General features: G+C 41.9%; 1 long non-coding RNA gene across 1 annotated transcript in view; it reads left to right on the top strand.

Annotated features, from left to right (window-relative positions):
* The window catches only part of LOC138784680 (uncharacterized), a 41,684-nt gene extending 37,462 nt beyond the window's left edge, over positions 1–4,222 (top strand). Inside the window, exons 2-3 of the long non-coding RNA XR_011361903.1 lie at positions 3,318–3,368; positions 3,685–4,222. This is a non-coding gene — a long non-coding RNA (uncharacterized lncRNA). The remainder of the gene's footprint in view (positions 1–3,317; positions 3,369–3,684) is intronic.
* The last annotated feature ends 21,870 nt before the right edge of the window (positions 4,223–26,092 follow it).

The following is a 26,092-nucleotide window of genomic DNA, read 5'->3' as shown; positions in this document are numbered from 1 at the left end:
ATTCTGCACACTCAGAGCTTGATGGCCCTTCTGGGAGTGCTGCACGTTCACAGCTTGACAGCTTCTCTGGCATTGCTGCACAAACACAACTTGACAGCCTCTGTGGGACTGTTGAACATGCTGCACACTCACAGCTTAACGTCCTCTCTGGGAATTCTACAGCCAAGTAACTAAATTGAACTTCAATGCCCAATATGGCCTCTCAGTAGGATGGTGGTGGATTGCACAGGCCTCCCCATAAGGATTCATATATGCCTTGGCTCCTCATCCTTCTCAGCCCACCCCTAAAGTACAGATGGACACAAGGGCTTCTCACCCTCCTCAGATCATCCATCTTGAACAGCAGGACAGCAGGGCTCTTTATCCTCTTCAGGCCAACACTCCCAGCAAGCCCGACTCCCAGTAAGCACCTCGCTCATGACCACTTGCACCACTCTGCAAACCATGCTTTTCTCTGTTGTGGTTTCACTTTCATGCAGGGCCGGAAATCGAGGGGCAGAGATACCACTTGTGTTGCTTGGCGTCCACTTTTTCCACCGGTGGCGCCTGTGGGGTCTGGGGGGGCCTTTTAGGGTCTGGTCCTGTGACAATGGGGTTGCAGGGCCATTCCATGGCCCCCCTTTTCTGCTTGCACACGTTTTGCGGGGATTGTGGTTGCTGACCGGCACAGTGATGTTTTTTGGTTAGGGACTCATGTGTATCAGAAGACCTGCACGTGGTACATGAGGCAATATGGTTTGGCCAAATTATATACTAACTTCTGATGTTGGTTTTAAATGTAGCTGAATAAGCTTTCGTGTCAGCCATGGGTGCGATGTGCAGCCATTTCTGTCTTTTTGGCTTGTAGATACTTTATAATGTTGTTTAGCAGGCTTTTGTGATGCTGGTTGATGCATTGTTTTGTGTGTTTGTGTGTGTGGGGATATGTTGTAAAATTACACGTGGCATGAGTAGCCCCCTTAGCTTATAACTGACTGAAATGGGACAGCGCCATGGCCAGTGATGGGCTGAACAGGCTGTCAGTCTTGCCTTAAAAGTTACAGCCCGCTCAACCAATCTCTATTCCCTCTCAGTCAGTACTTGGCTGAGCGGGCTGTCACTCCTGAGATGAGAATGACAGTCCGTTCAGCCAATAGCTAGCTGACTGACTGAGACGGGACAGTGCTGTGGCCAGTGATTGCATCCCTAGCTGTTAGATGGTGCAGTTGCACTGACTACAGCCTCTAAAGGGTAAACTGTCAGGATCTGAGCCCTGAAGGAGGACACCAGCAATGTGTGCCAATCGAATGAGCTGTTAATGACACCAGCACTGCTCCTGAGCATTAACCATCCTCTTGACATACCTTATATGTCAGATTGAAGTAAAACACTTGCTCTCCTACTATACCTGGTAAAATCATTCAGCCAGAAAGGGTTAAAGATTAAATGCATATGTGTTCTTGTTTCTTTTGTTACACCTATGTAAATTACAGCTTCCTCTATGTGATACCCTAGGGTGATAATGCAGAGTGTATCTAATTACACAAAAACTTGATGAAAGATTTTCTTATAGTGGATGTTACTTTATTACAATATCATTACACAGAGGTTTAGAAATGTTACTGCCAAGTGTCAGAACAAAACAAATGCAAACAGCAATGTTAATACATTGATTCATGAAGACAATGAAAACTACATCATGTTATTTTAGCTCTGGCTTGAAGAATAAGCATTATAGTTTACATGACTGCAGATTGCTATTTTATGTTTTACATTCTCATGCTATAGACAATGTTTTATGATGCACGAATGTACCATAGAAAACAATCCATTTTGTTTAGATTTTGTCCTTTAGTAAATTATTACACTTTGTATTAAAAGTCAACCCCCCACCCCCACTCCCCACCCCCGGAACCTGGTTGTAATCACTTGACAATCTCCAATCTTAAATAATAACGTGGAAATAGGATTCTTATATTTAGGGTTTATAACCATGTTCTGTGAAACAGGGAACCCATGGACGGGGAAGCCATGCAGTGGACTCTTTTGTTGCCAGCATCATGTATCAATATGATGCACGGAAAATGTAGGGAGACACTTATGGATTGATTTACCTCTCTTCAGGTGTTATTTATATTGTTCTTCTGTCATGTATAGTCCATATGTTTTATCTTGTGTCCAATCTGTTTATATGTTGCAGTTAGCGTCTACCATTGGGCATTTTTTTGAGGTTTATTGCTGAGTTTTGCTTATTGTGCTTTTTGGCCCTGCTCCTTTCAGATTATTTCTTTTTTGCTATGTTTACACAATGTAAAAATAAGGGAAAACAATGGTTGTTATTAGTAATCATGACCATTAATAACGTCCACTGATCTGCAGCAACTGTCATTATTTTCCCTTATTTTTACATTGTGGGAACTTAGCCTCGGTGATCTCGTATTGAGTAAGTATTTACCTTTTTTCCACCATATTATATGTGCTTACTGTTCTATCTACTCTGTCTACTGGGGGTTATCTAAGTATTGGGAGTTGTTGTTAGCAGGGCTGTTTTAATACATTGGTGGGCCCAGTGCACAGCCCTCAAGAGTGCCCCCCCAGTAGTATATCGCCCCCCTGTGCGCTCCCTGAGTTATATAGCCCCCTGTGCCGGCTCTTAGTGATGTCACTCGAGCCCCGATACCACTACGGGAGGGCGGCCTCTTGTGACTGCAGGTAAAGCACTGCCTGTAGCCACAAGGATGACTGATAGGGAGGGAGCCAATGGCTCCTGATCTGTCAGTGCTGCTGCTGCTCCCTGTACCAATAAGCACTCGTTACGAGCGCTCATAGGTATGGCGGCTGGAGCCCTGTGTGACCGCAATGGTCGCACAGAGCAAAGGCCGGCCTTGCTCAGGGTGGGCCTCTTAAACCAGTAGGCCCGATGCACGTGCACCATGTGCCCTCTGGTTAAAGCGGACCTACTTGTTAGTATCTATAAAAGGCAACTGCTAAAGGTGAAACTTGGTTCTGCACTCTAGTGACCTGCCAGCATTGTCACAACCTTATATACACAGACAATGGCACATCAGAGACAGTTACAGTTATGTCCCTTGCACCTAATGTTTGTTAGAATGTTCTCCTTGTTTATTCATTCAAGGCTACTACAAGAAGCTGAAATGGTGATCAGCCTTGCAAAATCCTATTTAGACTAAGATATAAAAACATAAAGCCAGACTGGATGTCGTAATCATAATAGCGACATACTCATTAATAAATGGTGCAATTCATAGAGCCTGCTTTTAAGATGACTGACTTCAGTTTAGTAAACTGCTATTTAATGATTAAGTGTATAATTACAGATCAAATATTGCTGCTGCTGCTAAAGGATGGGGGCTTTAGTAAGACATAAGGTAAGATATAGTATATTGGAGTGGCTTGTTTTTTTTCCTGCTTTAGTTAAAACATTGTTTAGTCTTTGGCAGACTCAAATAGTATGCAGTCCGCCAATGGTCTGAAACTCATGTCTGAGTTTGCAAATGTTCCCCTGACTTCTTTGAAGTTACTTCCATGACTGAATTGGTGTTTCCTATCCTTGGTTTCCACAATGAAAAATCTGCTGAACACGTGTCTCAAAAGAAAAAAAAAAAAGACTGGCTAATAGCATTTTTCCCTTTTCTTAATCTATCTCTCATATCACTAATCTTTGTTTTGCTTTTTGTTTTCTAGACAGAACTTGTAGCCAGAAATAATAAACAACAAGGCTATTGCACAGCAGAAAAAAAAATCAAATAGGAAGATGGGATTGTGACCCAAGGAAAGTCAGCAAACCCTTTTCATGCTGTCTGAACACAAAGCATATGGCATTCTCTCATTTCTAGATAATCACAGGTCTTCAGGAGAGGAGACTACTACAAACCATGTGTTTGCTATTATACGTTACATCTGTAAAATCAAAACATTCACTAATACCCCATCTTAAGTGGCATGGCCGCCTCTTCTTACAGAAGCTGTACAGATTTTTATATTATTGCTGTTATGTAACCGTCTGACTTAATAAGAACTAGCTTGACAACTGCTTTATTGAAGTCACAGTGGCATTTACAGATACAAAGATTAGCCAGCTTGCTTCCACAGTTAGGAAATATAAGTTATGTTAATAATATGCAGAAGCTCCAGGCTGGAAACAATGTTACAACAAATTCTAGGTAAATGATAAACTTATACTATATATTAGTTTGCACTTTTTCAATTAAATTTTTGTTCTAGCCTGTTTGAGCTGAATTTAATATTTTTTTTGTTGCTGAACTTCAGTGTAGTCCATACACATAGGTATAGGTGTCCAAGGTACATATAATCTCACACTGAACGCAATGTTATCTGTACAAGTATTAATTTTATATGTGTTATTATATACCATGGATCAGTTGCAGCTGCTAGATGCAGCTCTTTACAAAATATAATTATGATTAGGATTGAATCCATTATGAATTGTCATGATTCCTCATGATTCAATATGATGACCAAACGTGAACAGCAAATTTTGAATTTGTGCCCGAACCCACGTGTTTGTGGATAAGAGCGGATACATGAACAGTAACACATCAGGAAATGTGACCCTGGTGTATAATAACTTTGGTCACATGTCCCACCACCATTCTGCTGCTTGTTAGTGTAGGGTGAAACTGCTGCTTCAGGCAGGGAGATATACACTAGGTAAGCCCAAACCCTTTACTAATTGCCCAAGGGCACAATTTTGGGACCATTTGTGCTTAGGAGCTAGTAGCTGTTAGACTGTCATTAAGACAAGAAAAGAGGTGAAACTATCCACAGATTATGACCTCTTGCTCATGCAGGCAGAAATAGAAAGATTGACACAATCAGCACCAAATCCGCACGGCCTTCACACCGGTCCATTATCCACCACCCACCTCCTTCAGCTGTCAACCATTTTGAAGGAGGGGGCCAGCGGCCTAGGGTGCTACATCACTGTAGAGCAGGGTGGACAGAGGCCGTGCAAGGAAGGCGCAAACAGTCTCACAGACACACCATTGTGACACTTTCAATCTGAGAATAATCAACGTTTTTATTGTTTAAGAAATAAAGGGTTCTTGTTCAACCGCTTCCCCCAAAATGACGCCCAGGGACGTCATGAGAAGCAGTGCCATTCTGCATCGTGACGTCCCTGGAGATCTGGCAGCGGGAAGAGGCTGTCTCACACAGCCTCCTTCCGCTGCCACTGCCCAGAGAGGAGCCCTGCTCCCCCCTGGGTAGTTAACCCCATAGGTGCCGCGGTTGTTGCGACCACAGCATCTATGGGGAGATTCGCTGTCTTCCGCTGATTGGGAGGCAGGAGAAGGCTGCAGCACAGTGCCTCCTCCTGCTGCCACTGCCCCCAGGGCCCCCATCTGTCTTCTCCCCTGGCCCGTCCTACCCGTGCTCTCCGTTGTCCCCCCCACGCCGATCCGGCTCCCTCCCTTTCCCTCCGCGATCTCCCTCCGCGATCCAGCTTCCCCCCTATCCCCCGCCCGAACCAACTCTTGCTCCCTCTCCCTCCCCGTGCGGCTCCCCCCCTCCCCCAGATCCCTCCCTGTGACGCTATCAAAACATCATATGTACCCAAAAGTTGTACCACTAAAAATGTCAGCTTATGCCGCAAAAAAAAAAATCCTTCACATAACTCCATTTAAAAATATTAGTACTGTTACAATATGCAAGACACAAACAGTATTTTTAGTATAAATGTCATAAAATATAACAAAAGCTATATAAAATGGATATCACTGTTATCGTACCGACCTGACGAATAAAGATAACATGTCATATGTAATGTATAGTATACGGCGTACAAAAAAATATTGAACAACACTTGCTAAATTGTGTTTTCTATTCGTAGCCCCTCATAAAAATTTTTATATTGATCAGGGTGTCACATGTGCCCCAGAATGGTACCAATGGAAACGTCTTACACAAATATTTTGGCACCACAAGGCCTCTGTGACATGGTATAATGGCTTAAAAAATGAAATTAAAAAAGGCCACCCAAAATTCCTCAGGTCTCTGTCATGTCTGCGACCTGTGGTTGAGTCAGGTGACGCACTGTGGCCACATATGGGGGATTTTTAGAAACATTGGAATAAGAGAATAAATAGTAAGTTCCATTTCTCAGATAGTATTTGCTGTGTTAGAGGAAAAGAATTGAAAAAAATAGAATATCAGACAAAAAAAAAAATTAAAATTTTAAATTTCCCCTCCAACTTGCTTAAACCTCAGTGAAACACCTAGAGTTAATAAACTTATGTAATGCTATTTGGAATACTTTGAGGGGTGAAGTTTTTACAGTGGAGAGATTTATGGGGGAAACTAACATACAGGCCCCACAAATCCACTTCAGAACTAAACAGGTACCTAAAAAAAAATCTGAATTTGACATTTTCCTAAAAATTTGAAAAATTGCTGCAAAATTTCAAAGCCCTCTAACATCCTAACAAGTAAAAGGACGTTCACCAAATGACGTCACTATAAAGTAGACATGTTTTGAATATAAAGGATTGTACATTTTTCAAATTTTTGCGCAAATGTGTTTTTTTTTTTTTTTACAAAAGTGTGTATTAACCAAAGTATACCGCAAACATAAAAAGGAATATGTCATGAAAAAAACACTCTCAGAATAACCGTGATAGCTAAAAGCCTCGCAGAGTTATAACTACATAAAGAGAGACAGGTCATATTTTAAAAATAGGTCCTGGGCATTAAGGCCAAAACAGGCTGCGGAGGCAAGGGGTTAATTGAACTACAACTGTGCTTATTATTAAGAATAGCCCCCTAAAAAGGTTCCACAACTGTGCTTATTGTTAACAGTCAGAGGCCAGTGCCCACTGTATATGAAAAAAACGGTTCTTCTTTAAAGTGTAACTGTCATTTGCATTTTTTTTTGCAGAAAAGGGGCAAAGTAAAGACCGGTTTACTAAGCATGTTATAACTTATGGAGGGGGAGGGGCAAAGGGGAATAAGTGAGCAGGAAGAGGAGAGAAACGGCTCTGCTGTTTGGAGACTGTATGGGCACTTAAAACGCTGGATTCACAGGTCAGAAAGGTCAGTGTGGTTTGTGATTTTAGGATGATATGCTCTGCAGGGCTGCTTTTTCTCCTCTCTGTGCTCACTAATCCTCCTCGGCCCCTCTCCCCTCCGTAGACCATAATAAACACAGAAATCCTGCTTATTCTAAAGTGAAGGGGGTTGTCTGCAAAACTGCTTTTTCAGTACAGAAGGAAACTATTTTGCTTAATAAAACCTATAAAAGAGTTTCTTAAACATTGCTTTTACTAGTGATACTTATTGATTCCTAAAAAGTGACATTTAAATGACAGTTACACTTCAAAATGACCTGAACTGCACTCAAACTTTTCTCAGTCTTGGCTAAATTGATGTGTTATATCTGCCTATATTTTCTTATTATTTTATGTATACAGAAATGTCTACCACTTGACAGTATTGCCACATCAAATCAATTTGAGATAAATGTGTCTAAGCATTTTAAACACACAAAAACACAAAAAAATGCAACAGCTCACCGCAATGGCAAGATACAGACCCACCATAGACATGAAAATAGTTAAAAGCAGCATTTTAAAGGCAGCAGATGATGTTACATATCTGCATTGAACAACTGTAATGTGGCAGTGTCTCCTCTGCTACTAGGCTTTCTTACAGTCTAACAGCAGTGCCGAATGACTCTTCTCTAACATTGTTGAATGTTCATTGCAGTCTAATTTATTTTAGCTATAACCTACACAAAACCTCCGAAAATAACAACTGATTTATTTTAAAATAATAGTAAAAAATAAAAAAAAAACGGACATACAGCTCAATGAGTGGATGAACTATTGCCCCAATAACAGTAATTGCACCATGGCAAAAAGTGAAAGAAATTTTGTTGCACAACCCCTAGAATCAATGGCCCAGGATAATGAAAGTCAATGCACTAATCCACAATCCACAATCAGAGACACTGACTGACAGCTGAGCGAGCAGGAGGCAAGAGGAGAGGCGTGTGGCACCAAAAATTCCTCTTTGACCCTTCATTACAGTAGGAGACCGGAAATTGTTCACAATCCACTGCATGGATAAATTACCAAAAGGCACCAAGCTCACTAGGGGAACTGCCAACTACAACACACTGTCAGCACCTTAGGTAAGGCCTGGGAGCTGACAGATTCTCTTTAAGCACAGCTTTTAAACTTTTGTTTTTGATACTTCTCCCACCTAAAATCAATGGGACATTAAATCTAGTTTTTTGCAGCTATTTCAAGGTGATTTCTTACAGCAATAGAGCACATATAGTTCCACTATTGTAGTTGCAATCGTTTGGCTGTTGTAATGCGGTTCGTTTAAAGTTTGGATCTCGGCAATGATTCCCACTGTCTGCCCGCTCCATGGAGAGGGTGGATACAGCGGGAGGACCGCCTGGAAAACTGGGATATAGCCATAGCCATAGGCTGTATCCCATTTTTCCAGGCATTCCTCCGCTGTATCCACCCGCTGCACGGAGCGGCCAGACAGCGGGAATCTGATGCCGAGCGTTCGGGTTCATACGAACCCGAACCTCGGCAGGTTCGGACCATCCATAGTTCCTACTACACATACCCAGTGCAGTAGAAATGTATATATATACGTTCCTGACAGGGCTTCCTGATGTGAGAGGGACCGCTGCAGTGAGAGCGATCCCGCTCACATCAGTGTCTGGAGCCAGAAGAAATGAGAGTCAGCTTGATCCCGCAGCTGACTCTCATTAACCCCTTAAACGCTGTGATTTACAGCGATCGCAGCGTTGAAGGTTCTCAGCGTAAGAGTAATCGGGACCCCCGCAGCTATAGTCCTGATCGCATGTGCCGACAGGCGGGGTAAGCTCCTTACCTCTAACCTGTCAGATTGGCGATCTACGTGTAGAGCCTGCTGTAAGGCAGGCTCTACACATAGATGGCTGATAATACTGATCTATGCTATGCTATGACATAGCATATATCAGTAGATGTAATCTAATGATTGCATATTTTACAGTAAATGAAAGTGTAAAAAAAAAAGTGTAATAAAAAACATTTTAAAAAGTATTAAAAAAACCCTTATAACCCCCCCCCCCCAATAAAAGTTTAAAAGACCCCCTTGCCCATTATAAAAATAAAAATATAAAAAAAATAAACATATTACATATCATAGCGTGCAGAATTGTCAGATCTATTAAAATATAACATTACTATTGCCACACGGTGAACGGCATAAACGGGGGTAAAAACGCACCAGGATTGCTGATTTTATTAAACTATATATATATCACAAAAAAAATTATAAAAAGCAGTCAACATTTTTCTGTTACACCAATATAATATTGATAAAAACTAGAGATTATGGCGCAAAAAATGACACCTCAACCAGCCCTGTAGGTGGAAAAATAAAAGCGCTATGGCTCTTAGAAGGTGGGGAGGAGCATTGCATTAATCTGACCCAGACTTTTGTGCATCAAAGGGCTCTGTCTTCAAGGGGTGAACCTCTTCAGGACCAGACTAATTTTTGTTTTTGTGCCTTTGCTTTTTCCTCCTCATGTTTAAAAGGCCATAGCGCTTTTTTCGCCTACAGACCCACATGAGCCCTTTTTTTTTGCGCCACTAATTGTACTTTGCAATGACAGGCCAGTATGCTGCAAAACAAAAAATTTATATATCTATGCAGTATAGATATATTGATATATTGCATATATCCATGAAAGCAATAGAGTGCCTTACGGCGCAGACCCCGGCCAGTAATAGATGTGGGAATCGCTCCTCCTTGACCACTTTACGGGGGGGAGACCCCCCCCCCCCCACACTACACACCAGGGAAGTGGCAAAGGAGCATTTTAAATGCAGCTATCAGCTTTTACAGCTGCATTTAAAAGGCTAATTAGCGGACACGGGCTGCAGATAGCACTCGGGATCGTGGTAGTTCAGAGCAGGGTCTGAACGAACCCACCCGTATGAGGACGTACAGTTACGCCCTCATGCGGGAAGGGGTTAACACAAGTCAGGAGTTCAGGCAATTCAGCTTCCCCATCCATTCAATAGTTCTCTTGTGACCTGTCTGCATAGTGAGGCCAATTCTATTCCGTAGTGCTAGACTAGAGTATAATACTAGAGCCAAGCAGGCAGGGAAAGGTTAGCCAATGTGATAGTATATAAGATCTAACCACATTTTCTAACCTTACAGCTACTCCAGGCACATTCTAAAATATTTTACTAAAATCAGATATTCTATACTTATCAAAGAGTAAAATATAGAATGTGTTTCTTCCAGATTTTGAATCCAAAATCAATACTGGCTCATCAGGTTTTCGTACAAGTAAAGTTTCTTACTACACAGAGACATTTTTCACAGCTCCTACTTTTTAGCTTAACATGGCTTGCGTTGTTGAAGAGTTCTGAATTTGCATTCATTGCATTCATAGATGATCTTAACCCAATGCTGTTCATGTAGGAAACAGCCACATAGGCTTTATGGACTCATGGAGTACATGTTCAGCATGCTTTTACTATGAGAAACAAGTTGAGTTTGCTTTATAGACAGTGAGTACTGGCTGCCATCAGCGCCAATAATTAAGTGTTGACTGACATGAGCAATCATGTTGATATCCGCCATTAGCCCGTTAAATGCAACAAGTGTCTAAGTGACAGGAGTGGCGTCTGTCACTGACCGATCAGCACCCCTACAATATGACTGCAGTGGGACTATCAATTTCCAAGGCAACCAAAGGGCTTTTTTCTTACCTCTATCCTGTCCAAATGGAGATCTGCTTCTAGAGTCTACCTCAGGCAGGTCCTGCTAGTAGACTGCCAATCTCACTTAGCTTTTTAATAATTATCGTATTTTCCTAGGGGGACTTGATAAGTATTTTTTTAAAGTAATTTTTAAAAAATATTAAAGCCCCTCCTCCAATAAAAGGTGAAATCACACCCATGTTTCTATTTTTCAAACAAAAAGTATTTTTAAAAAATTCAATTTATGCACAGACAACTTTTTTTTCCATATTTACCATGTTTACCATTTACCATTTTCCATGTTTTATAGCTATTTTATTGGTTTGAAAATAGTAAAATATGACAAAAGCTATTGTAAATATGGGTATCCCTGTAAAGATGTCAGTTTTATCGAAAATGCATTGCATAAAAACCTGCAAACCTGCAACCCTTGTTTTGTGTTGATGAACAAAGCAGCTGAAATTTTTTTTTTTGAGAGGTTCGCAATTTTTGGTTCAGATTTGTAAGAATTTGTGAATCGAATACAAACAATCTTATTAAAACAACTAAACTATAGTAGCTACAATAACAAAACCAGAGTAGCGATTTTTTTCAACAGATGTTGTTGTTATATGGCCAGGGCAGTTTCTAAGGCTTTTTGGCAACAGGGCGAATGTCGATAAAAGCGCCCCCCCCCCCCCCCCCCCCCCCCCGGACCAGTTCTGGGGAAAGAAGGGGGGCTTTTATCATAATTCGGGTTACTAGGAAACAGTGGTGTGTATTACGGCATAGAACAGTGTTGCACCCCTACCAGATAATGCTCTACTGAATACAAAAATATAATTCAGTGACTCACAGGTGACGTCTTCTTTGATCTGAGGCGTCACTTTCCTTTTCCTCTCCATCTGGCCTGGACCACCATGACAACTTCTTGCAGCTGTAATTCATCTGAACCTGCCAGACAAACATCTTAGGCTCTGCACTTATCCAGCATCTTCCTTCCCTTTTCCTACCTATAGGGTCCCAATCTGTAATAATTGCATTATGGCCTGTTTGGTGCACAAAAGTCAGTAGGTGTGTGGATTGTCCCCTGTATGTAGGATCCCCTGCTGTACTTCCATATAGTAATAATGTCCCCTGCTGCTGTACCTCCATGTAGTAATAATGTCCCCTGCTGTACCTCCTTATAGTAATAATGTCCCCTGCTATGTCCTCATATAGTAATAAAGTCCCCCTGCATTGCCCCATATAGTAATAATAATGTCCCCCATATATTTATAATGTCCCCTGCATTATCCCCCATATAGTAATAATGGGCCTCCTGCATTGTCCCCATATAGTAATGTGTCCCATGCATTATCCCCCATATAGTAATAATGTGTCCCTGCATTATCCCCCATATAGTAATAATGTGCCTCTTGAACTGTCCCCTATACACTTATAATAATGTCCCCTGCACTGTCCCCCATATACTTATGATGTCCCCTGCATTGCCCCAAATGTAGTAATAAAGTCCCCCTGCATTGTCCCCCACATATTTATAATGTCCCCTGCATTGTCCCCCACATATTTATAATGTCCCCTGCATTGTCCCCCACATATTTATAATGTCCCCTGCATTGTCCCCCACATATTTATAATGTCCCCTGCATTGTCCCCCACATATTTATAATGTCCCCTGCATTGCCCCCATATATTTATAATGTCCCCTGCATTGTCACCTACATATTTACAATGTCCCCAGCATTGTCCTCCACATAGTATAACCCCCCTTTGTAGCTCCAACATTGTATAGTCCCACGTAGTATTGTCCCTCTTTGTAGCCCCCACATTGTATACCCCCATAGGATACTCACCTATCACAACGCTCCCCCGCAGTCTCTCCTCCTGGAGCCGCTATTTCCAAGTACAGAGACTTCCGGTGCAGGCTACCTGTCATCAGAAGTCCCCTGGTCCAGCCCCGCGGCGTCCGCACTCTCTCCATGGCTCTGGACATGACGTCACATCTGAGCCAAGCAGGAGAGGAGTGAGGGCGCTACGAGGCTGAGATAGTGAACTTCCGATGCAGGAAGCCTGCATCAGAAGTCTCTGTATTTACATCAGCTGCGGCGGCGCGGCACTTCAGTTTCCGCGGGCGGGGGCTGCAGGGAAACCGGGCTCCTGCTCACAGCACTCACAGTGAATGCTGGCGGGGGGGCAACAATGATGTGAGTGTGCGGTGGCCCGGCCCGCCCGGCCCTAGAAACGGCCCTGTATGTGGCCCAGGGTAATATTGACTATTACTGTAAAAGGTAATAATTACCACTGTTTGGCAGTTAGAGTGTGCCAGTGGTGCCAGCACATAATATTGGTAATTGTCCAGCAGTGAAGCAGTTAACAGGCAGATGTGTGCTGTGCATGCTGGAAAAAAAGGGGAGGAGCCCAGAAGGATCTTGTGTGGAGATTCAGTCAGAGTCTGTGAGTCAGTGTGTGTGCTATGAGGTAAAAAGAAGCAGGATTCTGTTGTGTGAAAAAGATAGAAATGAACAAGAGATCCTGTTGTACTGTGAGGTAAAAACACCCAGAGAAAGTCAGATTTATATAAAGAGACAGAAAATAACATTACAGACCAAGTTTTACCACAGAGAGAGACCAGGATTTACCACAGGGAGAGAGACTCCAGCCCAGTGGGAAGCAGCAGAGGGTGTTACAGGATAGGACTGATAAATACAGGTACCTGAAACATACCCTCCCTATGTGAAGAATCATTTCAACATTGTCTCACTCTGATGTTTATGGCTGATGGAGTTTTACTGTATGGATAATGTACCAGAATAAAACTTGTTTAACCTCACTACAATGGGGTCTGCCTAACAAGTGTGCTATAGAGAAGATACACTTAGGAGACCTGACACAGCACCCCATTAAATTCCCTCAGAATCCCAAAGAACTCACAACACCACACACTGCCATATCATAAGAGTGGTGTGTGGATAACAATTCTGGTGGCCCGTACAGGGAATTATGAGAGGAATCTGAAGCCTAAGGGGGACAGCATTCTGCTTGGATAGCCCTAAAGACAATCCAGAGACATCAGCATAACCTGGGATACAACAGCCACACTGAGACACAGGGTAGCCCAGTTATATCTGCAGCACACAGAAAATGTCAGCATAAGCCAGCATGTTAACTCAGTCTTAAAGAGACAGTACACCATCCAACAATACAGTAGAACGGTGTTAAAAGTAAACAAATAGATCTCCAACCATGGATGTGGAGGGACACATCAATAAGGTCAGTGAGTTGCTGCTGCAGTTGTCCTATGCAGAACTGGGGACAGTTGCAAGATTTATGAAGCTACCAGAGGAGCATCTTGCTCAGGCACATAATCGCTGACAGCTTTTGGCAGCCTTCAACTGATTACTGGATGAATTGGAGGACAGTCAGGAGGAGGACACTCTATTGGTGTTTCTTCAGAGACTAACTCAATTTATTGACAGTGTGCAGGCTGTGGAACCAGAATCAGTACAGGGGACAGAAAGTCAGGTATCTCCCAAACAGACTCAGCTGCAGGAGTTAAAAGAACAATTCCTTGCCTTACAAAAGACAGTACAGGAATCAGCTAAGACATTTGAGAAGGTGATTATTGCTGACAAATTTCCATGCCCCCCAAGACAGAAGTACCAGTAAAGATGACCAGTTCAGAGATAACCATCCACAAAGAATTCAAAATAAATGGCCAAATTGGTGAAAGAAAACAAAAAGAGAAACTGTCTTATACTAACCTGATTCACCAGATAGACTTGGGGATACACAAGGGATACCAGGAGGGAGAAATTCTTGAGGCTGTAGTAAAAGCCATTAGTCCAGGATTGCATCTCAGAAATATGTTAGAGATGAAGAACAATCTTACCTTGCCACAGCTAAGGACAATTTTAAAGGGGCATTACAAGGAAGAAAGTACCTCTGATTTGTATCACAAGCTGATTAACATAACCCAAGATAGCAAAGAGTCCCCTCAAGACTTTTTGTTTAGAGCTATTGTACTTAAAGAAAGACTGTTTTTTGCATCCAGCAAAGAAGCAGCTGAGGAGAGGTTTGATGCAGCACTAGTTCAGAAAAAGTTTCTGAGGATAGTAGGGACAGGGTTACTTAGTGGAAACATCAAATTACAGCTAAAACAGTACCTAGAAGACCCTGGCATCCCAGATGAAGTGTTAATTGAAAAGATGAATGAGGCAGCTAGTCTTAAGTTAGAGAGAGAACAGAAATTAAAGAAGGGCTTCGCTAGTAAGACTTTGAAGGTGAGTCAATCAAAAGTTGAGACCATCAGCTCTCAGAAAGAATGTCCCAGGGAGGAAGATCCATCACCACAGTCACCTCTAGTCACCCTAAAGGCCCCATTTAAGAAAATAACAGCAGTTCCTAACTGGGAAGAAGTGGTGAGTGAACTTCGGGCAGAACTGGCAGAGATGAAGCATATTGTACAGTCAGTGACTAAGCCAAAACCAGTGAGGCCCAGAGGGTGTTTCCAAAATAGAAGATATCCTGCGTGTGAAGCCTGCTAAGCTTCAAATCAAGGTAAATCTTGTTGCCATTGCCTTAAGTGCGGTCAAGAGGGACATTATGCAAAAGACTGTAGAGTGCCAAGGTTTAAGCAGCCAAAAGACAGGAGGTTGCTGGTGAGGGGTGACCAGTAACCTCAACACAAAAGCAGTCCCAACCCAAACAACCTCTACTCCCTAATACCATTTATCAGGAAGAACAGCTGCACCAGTACTACCCACAGGTGTGTGACCATCTCTAGAAGTTACAGCTAGGGCAGCATCATCAGCCACCAAACATTCTGTGTGACAGCTCCACTGTCTATTCTCAGGAGCCAGAAAACACCAGTGAAAGCTAGAACAGACTCATAGCCCTAATTGGTGAAAAGTGCCTCATACAATGTAAATTAAATGGACTACTTGTTAAAGCTCTGTGGGACACAGGAGCACAAGCCAGTATTCTCAATGAAGAATGGAGAAGACACTATCTACCTCAAACAAGACTCCACCTAGTGGAAGAACTTATAGGCCCTGGAGAATTTTGTGGTAGAGCAGTGAACCAGACAGAAATACCTTTCATAGGCTGGGTTGAAGTGACCTTTCAACTCACCGCCAAAAACAGCAAGACCATTGAGTTAGTAGTGCCTTTCCTAGTGACAAGTGACAAACATGTGGCAGAAGAGCCAATCATCGGTTACAATGTGATTGAGGAGGTGATCCACAAAACAGCTTCTCTTCCACCCTTGGTGGATTCAGTAGCAACATCCCTTACCTTACCCACTAAAGAAGGCAAAAAGGTTGTGGATGTAATGAAGAAAAAACAGACTGTAGTGGCTCTCAGAGAAGTCAAATTGGGTCTGCACTCCACTATAATTCCTGCTAACACAGCCTTGGGAGTAAAGTGTGGTGTGAGAGTAGGACCACGACAGAAGCCAGAAAAGATGCTATTCATGCTGCAAGGCCCTGAACAGTTTCTGAAAGGCATCATTACAGGTGAAACTGTGGTGACCATTCCTTACAGTCGGTTTGCAAAAGTGACTGTGTTTGTTATGAACTCCACCAGGCATGAGGTAAGGTTGGACCCTAAAACTGTTTTGGGCCACCTTGAAGCTATTAAAACTGTCTACCCAGCCAGTGTCAGGCCAGCTCAGATTTCTCAGGTGAGCACAAATCCAACCCCCAGTGTTAACAATTGACCCCCTGGGAGGGGAAGGTCTCCCAAGAGAGAAAAGTGGGACCCCCCAGTGTCGCTTGAGCATCTGGGAGCAGAAGAACAACAAATAGTGAAACAGATGTTAAGAGAGGAGTGCCATGCATTCTCCAAGGATGACTCTGATGCAGGTTGTATTCCTTCACTACAACTAAAAATTAACCTCAAGGACACTACTCCAGTAACAAAGAGCTACATTTTTGTTCTTTTTCTGTGTCTTGTTTTGCATAAGTCTGAACATTGGTTTATTTTTGTCTGCTCATTTGGTTTCATGGACACACCCAACTTCACCAGCTGAGTTCTGTCTGGCCACTTCATGGTTAATCTGTGTTTTGGTTCTTTCTTTGATTGGCAGGTCTTCCTGCCACTGGATGTGCTTTGTGGTCAGGTGCCTGTGCTTGGAGATCAGGGGGATGGTCCATTTGTATTCTGGACCAGACCCTATTCTGTGTTTATTCTGACCCTTCGGCTTTGTATTTCTGACCATCCGTGCTTGCTGCCTGCCCCTGACCTTATTGCCTGTTTTTTACTACGTCGATTGGATCCTGATTTTGTACTTTTTCTTATTGTGTTTGTTTTCCCACTGCCATTTTAGGGCAGATAGCAGCAAGTAGGCAGGGACAGTGGGCTGGGCTGAGCTTAGGGGAAACTGTCTGTGTCTCTTCTGCATCCCTCTGTGAGTCGTAACAGAATAACCAGCTCTACAATTTTTTTTCCCCACCTCGCTATGGACCCTATTATATCTTTGGTCGAGCAAATGCAAAGTCTCAACCAGCTTGTGCTGGACCTTGTGCAACGTGTGCAGCAGAGTCTTTCCTGGGCCAGAATGCTGTACTATCTGCTGCTGTTCCCCCAGAACTTCCATTGCAGCTTCCTGAAGAGTTCAAAGGCAATAGAAGAGCCAGAGTGTGGGCATTGTTATGTCACTCTTACAAAGATCTCCGCAGGAGTGGGCCTTTTCTCTCCCTCGGATGCCACTGAATAAACTTCTGTGGATCAGGTTTTTTTCTGCTTTAGGATTTCTTTATGATGACCCTGACAGGGCAGCAGTAGCTGAAAGACAGTTGACAACTTTGAGACAGGGGAAGAGACCGGTGGAAGAGTATTTTGCTGAGTTCCGCCAGTGGTGCATTCCATCTGGGTGGAATGATCCTGCGCTTAGATGCCAATTCAAGCAGGGGTTGTCTGAGGGCATTAAGGATTAAGGGCATCCAGATCCTTCCACCCTTAAGCAGGCCATTAATTTGGCTGTACAAATCGACCGTAGACTCCGTGACAGACATAGGGAGAAAGTATGCACTGACATTTCTCAAACCTCTGTCTCCTGCTCTTTTAAAAACCCTATTGTTACCCCTGCTATTCCTGAGAACGAGCCCATGCAGCTGGGAAGATTGGATGCCAGGACCAGACGAGAACACCGGAGACACAACGGTCTATGTTATTACTGTGGTGACAGTGGGCATTATATCAATTTCTGCCAAAAGCATCCCAAGCGGCAAGAAAACAAGCTCCCAGATCATCAGTGTTTAGGTGACTCCCAGGAAAGTTACTTGGGCACACAGGTACCCTCCTGCGAAATCAATATTTCAAGTTCTGCTGGACCTGTTTTTCCTATATCTGATATGAATTTAAAATGTTCTTCTGCCCTTCCTGTCAGTAAGCCTGTTGTCCATGCCATGGACTCTTCTTCTGATGAATGGGAGTCAGATGGCAATTTTCTGAGTGAAGTCGAGTTGTCAGGATCAGGCGATACAGACACGACAAGACAGTGGGCCCTCAACCCACCCACTGTCCCCACCTACTTGCCTCGATCGGCCGTGAACAACCACGTAGACGTTCCCTACGCTGATTAAGTGCACACAGAACCAGATGGACGAACAAGCATAAAAGAATGGTCAACAAGCCGGGTCGAATCCAAACAGGCAGCACAGTACAAAATCAGCAGGCAAAGGGATCGTCAAATAGTAAGACAGAAGGTAGATAACAATCAATTACCACAGCTTCTCAGCTTAACTCCTGCATTGCCATGAAGCTGAGAAGCAAGCGGGTGTGTCACACAAAAGCAAAACAGGCCCAATTCAGACCAGGTTACTGCCCAATGCTGACACAAGTCCTGTGAGTGTCCTGAGGCCCCTCATAAAGGGGGGGGGGGTACTGTCAGGACTGTATCTTTGCAGAGCTTGATGTGTCCATTGGCTCGTGCTGTGCAGCCGAGAAGGCGCTAAATTTCTTGAATTTGTTCTGCTTCTGGGTCTTGGGCGGGGCTGAGCTTAGGGTACACTGTGTGTGTCTCTCCTGCATCCCTCTGAGTTGTAACAACAGTTCACATGTTCCTTCAAGTACCCTTACACCTCGCCTTGTGTGGCAAGCTTTGTCTCTCGCATCAATTAAAGTGTTAATTTTTCTTTTCACTTTCCATTAATTAATTTTTTTTTAATTTAATTTCAACTTAATTTGAAGTTTAACTTAAATTTTTAAATTCAATTTCTATTAAATTCAATTAAAATTTTTATTTTTACGCTCTATTTCACTTCAATTTAAAGGTTGTTTTTTTTACCCCTTCATGACCACAGGTCTTTGATGCACGGATGTCCAGGTCGCAATGAAGCAGCTGTCTTCTTCTTGCCTTCTAAGAGCCATAATGCTGCAATTTTTCCACCCACAGAGCTTATTGTGGTGTCATTTTTGTGCCATGATTTCAAATTTTTATTGGTATTGTAGTGGCGGTAAATAAAAAATGTTAATCGCTTTTTGTTAATTTTTTTCAGAATGTCATTTTAAAAGAATCATCAATCCTGGTGTTTTTTTCCCCCTCTTTTTAACTACACTGTTCATCATACAGGAACAATATTGTTATATTTTAATAGATCAGACAATTGTGCATACTAAGATATGTGTTTATTTATTTATTTTAAATATTTTCATTTTTATAAAGGGAAAGGAGGTAATTTAAACTTTTATTGGGGAGGGGGTTGTATTTGCAAAGGTTTTTTAACATATTTTTGTAAAACTTTTTTTTTTTTACATTTTTTTCTACGGTTACATTTGCAATAATTTGCATAGCACAGCATTAATCAGTACTATTGGCGATTTTCTCATAGAGCATGCCTGAGGGAGATGAAGGCAAGGAGATCTCCTCCGCTTGTCAGGGAATCTGATTGGGACTAGAGATGAGTGAATCAGCCGGATTTCTGGTTCGTATGAATCAGAAATCTCGGCGGCTGACTCCCACTGTCTGTTCCCTCCGTGCAGCGGGTGGATACATCGTAAGGAATGCCTGGAAAACTGGGATACAGCCATTGGTGCGATTTGCAATTAAGCTCCATTCACTTCAATTGAACTGAGCAGCAAAACCCCGCCCAAGCTGGAGACAAGAGTGGGGCTTTCTATGGAAGAAAGTGGCCATGTTTTTGTAGCGCCGGACAACCCCCTTAACTGCCTGCAGTAACCTACTCTCCACTATACACATAGCCGACTGCCTGCTTCCAGAAACTAAAAACCTTATATATAGTGGGGAAGGGGGAGGTGCTGACATCACAGTGGGGTTTGCAGGTGATTGTACGGGGCGCAAAGGATAATGGATAATCTCTCTATCACTTTCTTCTGCCAAATGACAGTACTGTAAGCTAACATGTGCGGCTGCCATCTTGGCCACCATGTTTAGCGAATTTGGTGACAAATCGCTGTGAATTTTCTTTGCAGAATGAAGCAAATTGACAGCGCCCACCTCTAATCCCTGCACCTGGTGGACTGGTAGGGGAACACAGCAAGGCACAGCGGCTCTTAATAAATCTGGCATGGGACATAAGAGAGGTTATATAAATACATCAGTTGTGACAAATGCCCCTCAAAATGTATTAAATATTGGTGTTAAGGGGTTCTGATATTTTGCATTGATACCTTACTATCTTTATGATAGGCCACTAATGCAAGATCAAATGTGGTCTACTTGGGGGTCCCAATAATCAGCAGAATAAGGTGGCAACACCACCTTACTGCATTACTTACGTGTACAGATGGCTCTAGTACTAGAAGTTTTAATGTTCCTATAGTAAAAAGAAAAAGCCCTTTAAAAAACGACTGTTTTTTATTGAAGAAATGTCAAGAAAAACTAAAATTATTAACATATGTAACCTTTGTAAGTTCAAAAGCATGTACAATAAAGTTAAGTTAGCTAACTTGTTGGGGAAAAGGCCATGTTCCCACATAGTAAAATAAAAACAAAATACAGCTATAATTTGGAGTGAAAACAAAACAGGTAAAACAAAACAGCAGTAATTTTGCAAAAGCAGGTGGTAAATAAGGAGCATATTTATTATTTTAATGGTCGTAATCAGTTATGGCCATTATTTTATACTGTGTGTGTGCACTGCCAGCCAATTTCACATTGATTTAATGGAATTCAAAATTATGGCTGTATTTAGCTTTTATATTCCTGTGTGTGAATATAGTTTGATGAAAACCTTGCAGGGACAGCACTAGAAAATGTAGACATGAATACTTACTACATGGAAATTTCGGTAAATTGTTTTTATTTATTCTTTGTATCAAAAAAATTTTTTTTTGCAATTTCTGCAGAAACTGCTGGCTGCATCCAATCCATATATACTGTATATTTGTTGACTGTAGCCAAACCCCCTGCTCCTATTCCTTTTTATGTCTACTACAATAAGTAGCTCATCATTTTAGACTTTCTTTTCTTAAAGCAAATGTACCATTGGTACATCCCTTTTTTGTTTTTTACATTACTAGACCAGCGCTGACGCAGGAATGCCAGTGCTATAGTCCTTCTTCTGAACCGCTGCCCGATTCCCACGTATGGAGCTGGTCTATTACCAAGCACTGACTGGGCATAAAGCAGTGGAGGCCGCCCCCCAGTGTGATGATCTGCCCTTCCCTCTGTGACACAATTTGCACGAAAAATCTGTCTTACATGACTGTGTCACATTTGTTATATGTTTTAGACACTTTATGTTAGATAAAAAGTGCATGGCTAAAGATGCAGCTCTGTTTGTCACAAATGCATCACAATTCTTATGGAGTTTGAACCATCTAATAGTTAGTCCAAACATAGACTAAACAGCCAACAAGTGCAGCAAATTTACCAAACAGATGGAGTCACTGGTGCATTTTTATACCTTGTGGTCTTAGGGCCCTTTTACATAGAATGACACTGTGCCACAAGGAAATGCTCTTAAACCAGATTGGTGCTTGTTTGCAGATGAACAAGATAATCCTGCCTGCCTGTCGGTAAGGTTTACACAGTTAGGCTTTGTTCCCATTACTTTCTTTTTTGACCATTTTACGTCTGGCCTTTTTGGATTTTGATGGCAAAACACAGCCATAGTGTGCAAATTACGTCAGTGTCAAAATGATGAACATTCAAAATGGCTGCTGTAAAACGGCTAGAAAAAGGTGCCATGGGAACATAACATTAAGACAGCTTTAGTAAATCTGGGCCAATTTACCTATAGCAACCCTGCCTTTTCCTTGACTGCAGTTAGGATGGAGGTACTTGGCTGGTTCAGGATTTTGTGATTGAATCCCTGTATTTTACTCCTAGAAGTGGAACTAGATTGAAACCAGAATCTGTACCAACATGGGCATAATTTACCAAGCTAAAGGTCAGATAACAGACAGAACTAAGTAAAAAAGTATGATTGTGGTATTATTAGACAAGCCAAGGTTCTGGTAATGTTAGAAACAGCTGGGTGGTACAGAAGAAATTATAAAAGAGTCAAGTTTACAACTGAAATGACAGTAGTTTCAAGTACATAATGCCCAAAGAAAGGCACATACCAGCTAGGGTAAATACATCTATAACTATCTATGTCCAGTTTCTGAGGTCTCTTTTTTTTTTGGGGTACATAAGGATTTAGGCCAGTCTTACACTAATCCGGTGATCCGCGGATGTTTCCCTCTGTTGCAGTAGTGAAGCACCAGAGGAAAGTGGATCTTTGGACTAATCCCTTTCATTTGAAAACCATAGTTTAAAGCATATGGCGATTGAGTTGAATTGCCAGACAGGCCATACAGCAGAACTCATCTTGCAGCATCCTGACGTACGGTTTGATAGTGAACAAAAAAAAAAAGAAAACTTAAGACACAACTGATGCATTTTTGTGACATCAGTTTCTGGTAAGAGAAGGATCGTGGATTGCCTTATGAATGTAAATTCAACCTTAGCATGCACACTAGATTTACCTCTTGTCTATATAGCTTTTGACATCAAATGACAACAAATCACATTTTCATTTACTTTATGTGGATGGCCGAGGATGCGTCCGCCAAATCTTTGAAACTTGTAACAGGTTTGAAGTCTTGGCAACATCTACTGGTGTTGTGTAAGAAAACGCAAAATGATTTTAGGAAACAGCAGGCTTTCTGGAACAAGTAGGGAAAGAAATTCCATTTTCTCTATTTTATCCAAGTCATATGGCCCATTCAATATTTTATTTTAAACAGACTGTGAAGATCAAGCCCATTTTCTGAATGCTTTGTTGAAATTTATTTTATTTACACATTCACTCCCAATAGATTTTTTTATTTGCCAAGGCAAATCGGCAGCAAAGCTAAATCATTAGAATATGTAACTTATAAAACCAGCTATTACAATAAATTACTATTACTAACAATTATTATGTTATGTTAATACAAATATATTGCTGCCACTTCTAATAAACGTAATACTAATATTTATTATTTCCTATTACTTTTTCTTTTTCATTGGTTACTAGGGAGGGGGGCAGGAACCATATAAACTGTAATTGTGGTTGCATTCTGGCCAGTGAGGAAAAAAGGATCCAGTTTACAAAGTAGTATATCATAATCGTTTCCTGACAGTTTTTCTCATTCGCAAGTTTCTCTGTTCCTCCTAAACTTCTGAGCTACAAGCCTTTACACTCAAAAATCGGAAATGCTTGTTCAGTGAATGGCCATTTATCCCATAATAACCTAAGGGTATAACTCTTCCAAAAAAAAAAAAAAAAAAAGAATAATAATAATAATTTGAACAAGTGCTGTAGAACTCCTCAGATCCTACCAAAATAGAATCTATTGTTATATTTTAGGGAGTACATTGGAAAAATCCTCATGTTTCTGTTTAGACCAGACGAACAAAAAAAGGCCATCATCTGCCCACTCATAATCTAGTGATGGTACAGAGAACACAGGGCATTCATTTAGGAAGCACAACAAGCATGTATTTCCTGATGTGTGATCTCCAAATATAAAGCTAGAACAGGTGATCATAATGAATGAATGATCAATTATTACAACACATATTTGTCTTATTTCACCCTCTTATTCATATGAGTGCAGTGATGATTAGAGTGAAAGAATATGTTTTCTGAGGAAAACTGTACAACTAAAAGGAGGCTGCAGTACTCTGTTGGATGCCTCTGGAAACAAGATGGGATACAGTTGGGCATTGAGGTATACAAGTTCCCTATGGCATCCTGCAGCACATTTTTCCACAGATGTTTAAACAGATCCTGCAGATTCATAGGCTGTTGAACCTGTTGGTAAAAATGTTGCTTACCTGTATGGATGCCATGATGAAATAAAGCCTTTTTTTACTGCACCGCCTTGTGGATGCTGTTGCCTTTTTGTATATATTGGACTTTTGGTCCCAATAAGACACTGGAACTGGTAACTGTGCATCTCCTATATCAATAATGTTTTATTGGGTATGTAAAGCGTGTAGCCTACAAAAGCTCCAAATTGGCCCCGTCTCCCTTGTTTTGAATACAGCCACGGGTACGGCATGTGTCGCGCGGTGCTGTTTATTCTCTATGGAGCCATTGGAATGAGCCAAGTGCTGTACTCTGCTCTCTCCGGTGACTCCTTAGAGAATTAATGGAACTGTCGGCAAGAGCCAAATACAGCACTCGCTTTTTCCAGCAATCATGTGCCACACCCACGTCTGTATTAAGAACAAAGGAGACAAGGGCCGATCTGGAGATTACCTGGGGATACGGAAGTGGGACCCCCGTATTGGGATGTGGATAGGAGATAAATTCGTTTTTGGTCGAAAATCCCTTTAATGCCACTGGGAAATTTCATATAGAGGAAGAGTATAACACTAATCTTAAACCTGTATCACTACTTTTTTTGCCACACTGTTAGGGTACTATTACACGGAACGATAATTATCGCTCCATGTAATAAATACAACGATCAGCCGATGACAATGATCATCGGCTGATCATTGATATAGGTTCTGACCTATTATCATCAGGCACCGAAGTGTAATAGCGGTGCATGGCCGGCGACTGACGATATACATTACTTATCCACGTTCCAGGGCTGCTCCTGCAATCTTCTCCCCGGGTCCCGCTCGCTTCAGAGCGGCCTGTCAGCTTACAGGCCGCCCGGCCAATCACAGGCCGCGATTGGCTGAGCGGCCTGTCAGCTGACAGGCCACTCTAAAGCTAGAGCGCGCAGGACCTGTGGAGAAGCGGACCGCAGCAGCAGCCCTGGAGCCTGGATAGGCAATGTATGTAGTTTAAACAAGGGCTGCAAGGACATCGGTGTCTTTGCAGCCCTTGTTAAACGATTATCGGGCCGCGTAATAGGCCCAGTGAACGAGCGACGATCTAGCAGATCGCTGCTCGTTTTCAGGTATTATCGGGCCCCCATCGGCCCATGTAATACCACCCTTACTCCATATGTTCTCCTTATCAGTGTATCAAGACTGGGTGGGGCCAGGGCCACTTTAGCCATGAGGATGAGGAGAATGAGGATCCTAGAAAGTAGAGGATGGTACGAGATCAACTGCAGCCTACAGTTACCGAGGTTAACCTTGTGCCCTTAAACCAGAGGGAAAAGGATAGGAGAACAAGCAAAAGTGTATGGTGAGGTCCTCAGGTATCTGACAGTGATGAGATAATGTACAGTATTTCCCTGTTTATTAGATATAATGTAGATACTAAAACATTAAATAAGATATGCGAATAGTAAACAGTAAATTTTTAACAGTTAAAAAACATTAAAATCATTTTAGGATTAGAGTTCAGTGATAAAAAAGCATAGGGAAGATAAGAAATGCGAAAAATATAAAATATTTTAAAAAATTTGAAAAAAACTAAAATGTAGAAAAACAAAAAGTAAAAAATGTAGATAAAAAATATATGATCATAAATAAATCTCATAAATAAATCTCATTTATTCGTCTGGATGATCGCTGATATTATGAGTTTGAAATAGCGATCATTAATTGGCATGTAGCAGAGGTATCGGAAGATGTTATAACTTGCGTTGTGGCGTTAATTTTATAATTTATAAAGTACGGGTTCATACAATTGATAATGAATTCATAGATGATTCTCAACCTTGTTTGGATAGTTAATTGTATTAGCGTTGTGCCGTGATCAGATACCAGTTCATCGAGTACCAGTTCATACAATTAGTAATGAATTCATGGACTACCAGCGCTTCACAGTCAGAAGGAGGACCACTGCTGCAAGGGCCGTCTCCTATCTCCTATCTAACCCGCCACGGTTCAGGACCAGACTCCTACACCGGACGGGTGAGAGGTGTCTATGACACCATATACATTTGCTTGCATTACAGACCTTACTGCTTCTAACTTATAGACTGTACTGCTACTAACATATCGTGGCTTGCAAACATCAAAT

Source organism: Dendropsophus ebraccatus, chromosome 2 (assembly GCF_027789765.1).
Source record: "Dendropsophus ebraccatus isolate aDenEbr1 chromosome 2, aDenEbr1.pat, whole genome shotgun sequence".
Lineage (NCBI taxonomy): Eukaryota > Metazoa > Chordata > Amphibia > Anura > Hylidae > Dendropsophus > Dendropsophus ebraccatus.
The sequence above is the reverse complement of the archived record's forward strand: the minus strand, read 5'-3'. Positions and strand labels throughout refer to the sequence as shown.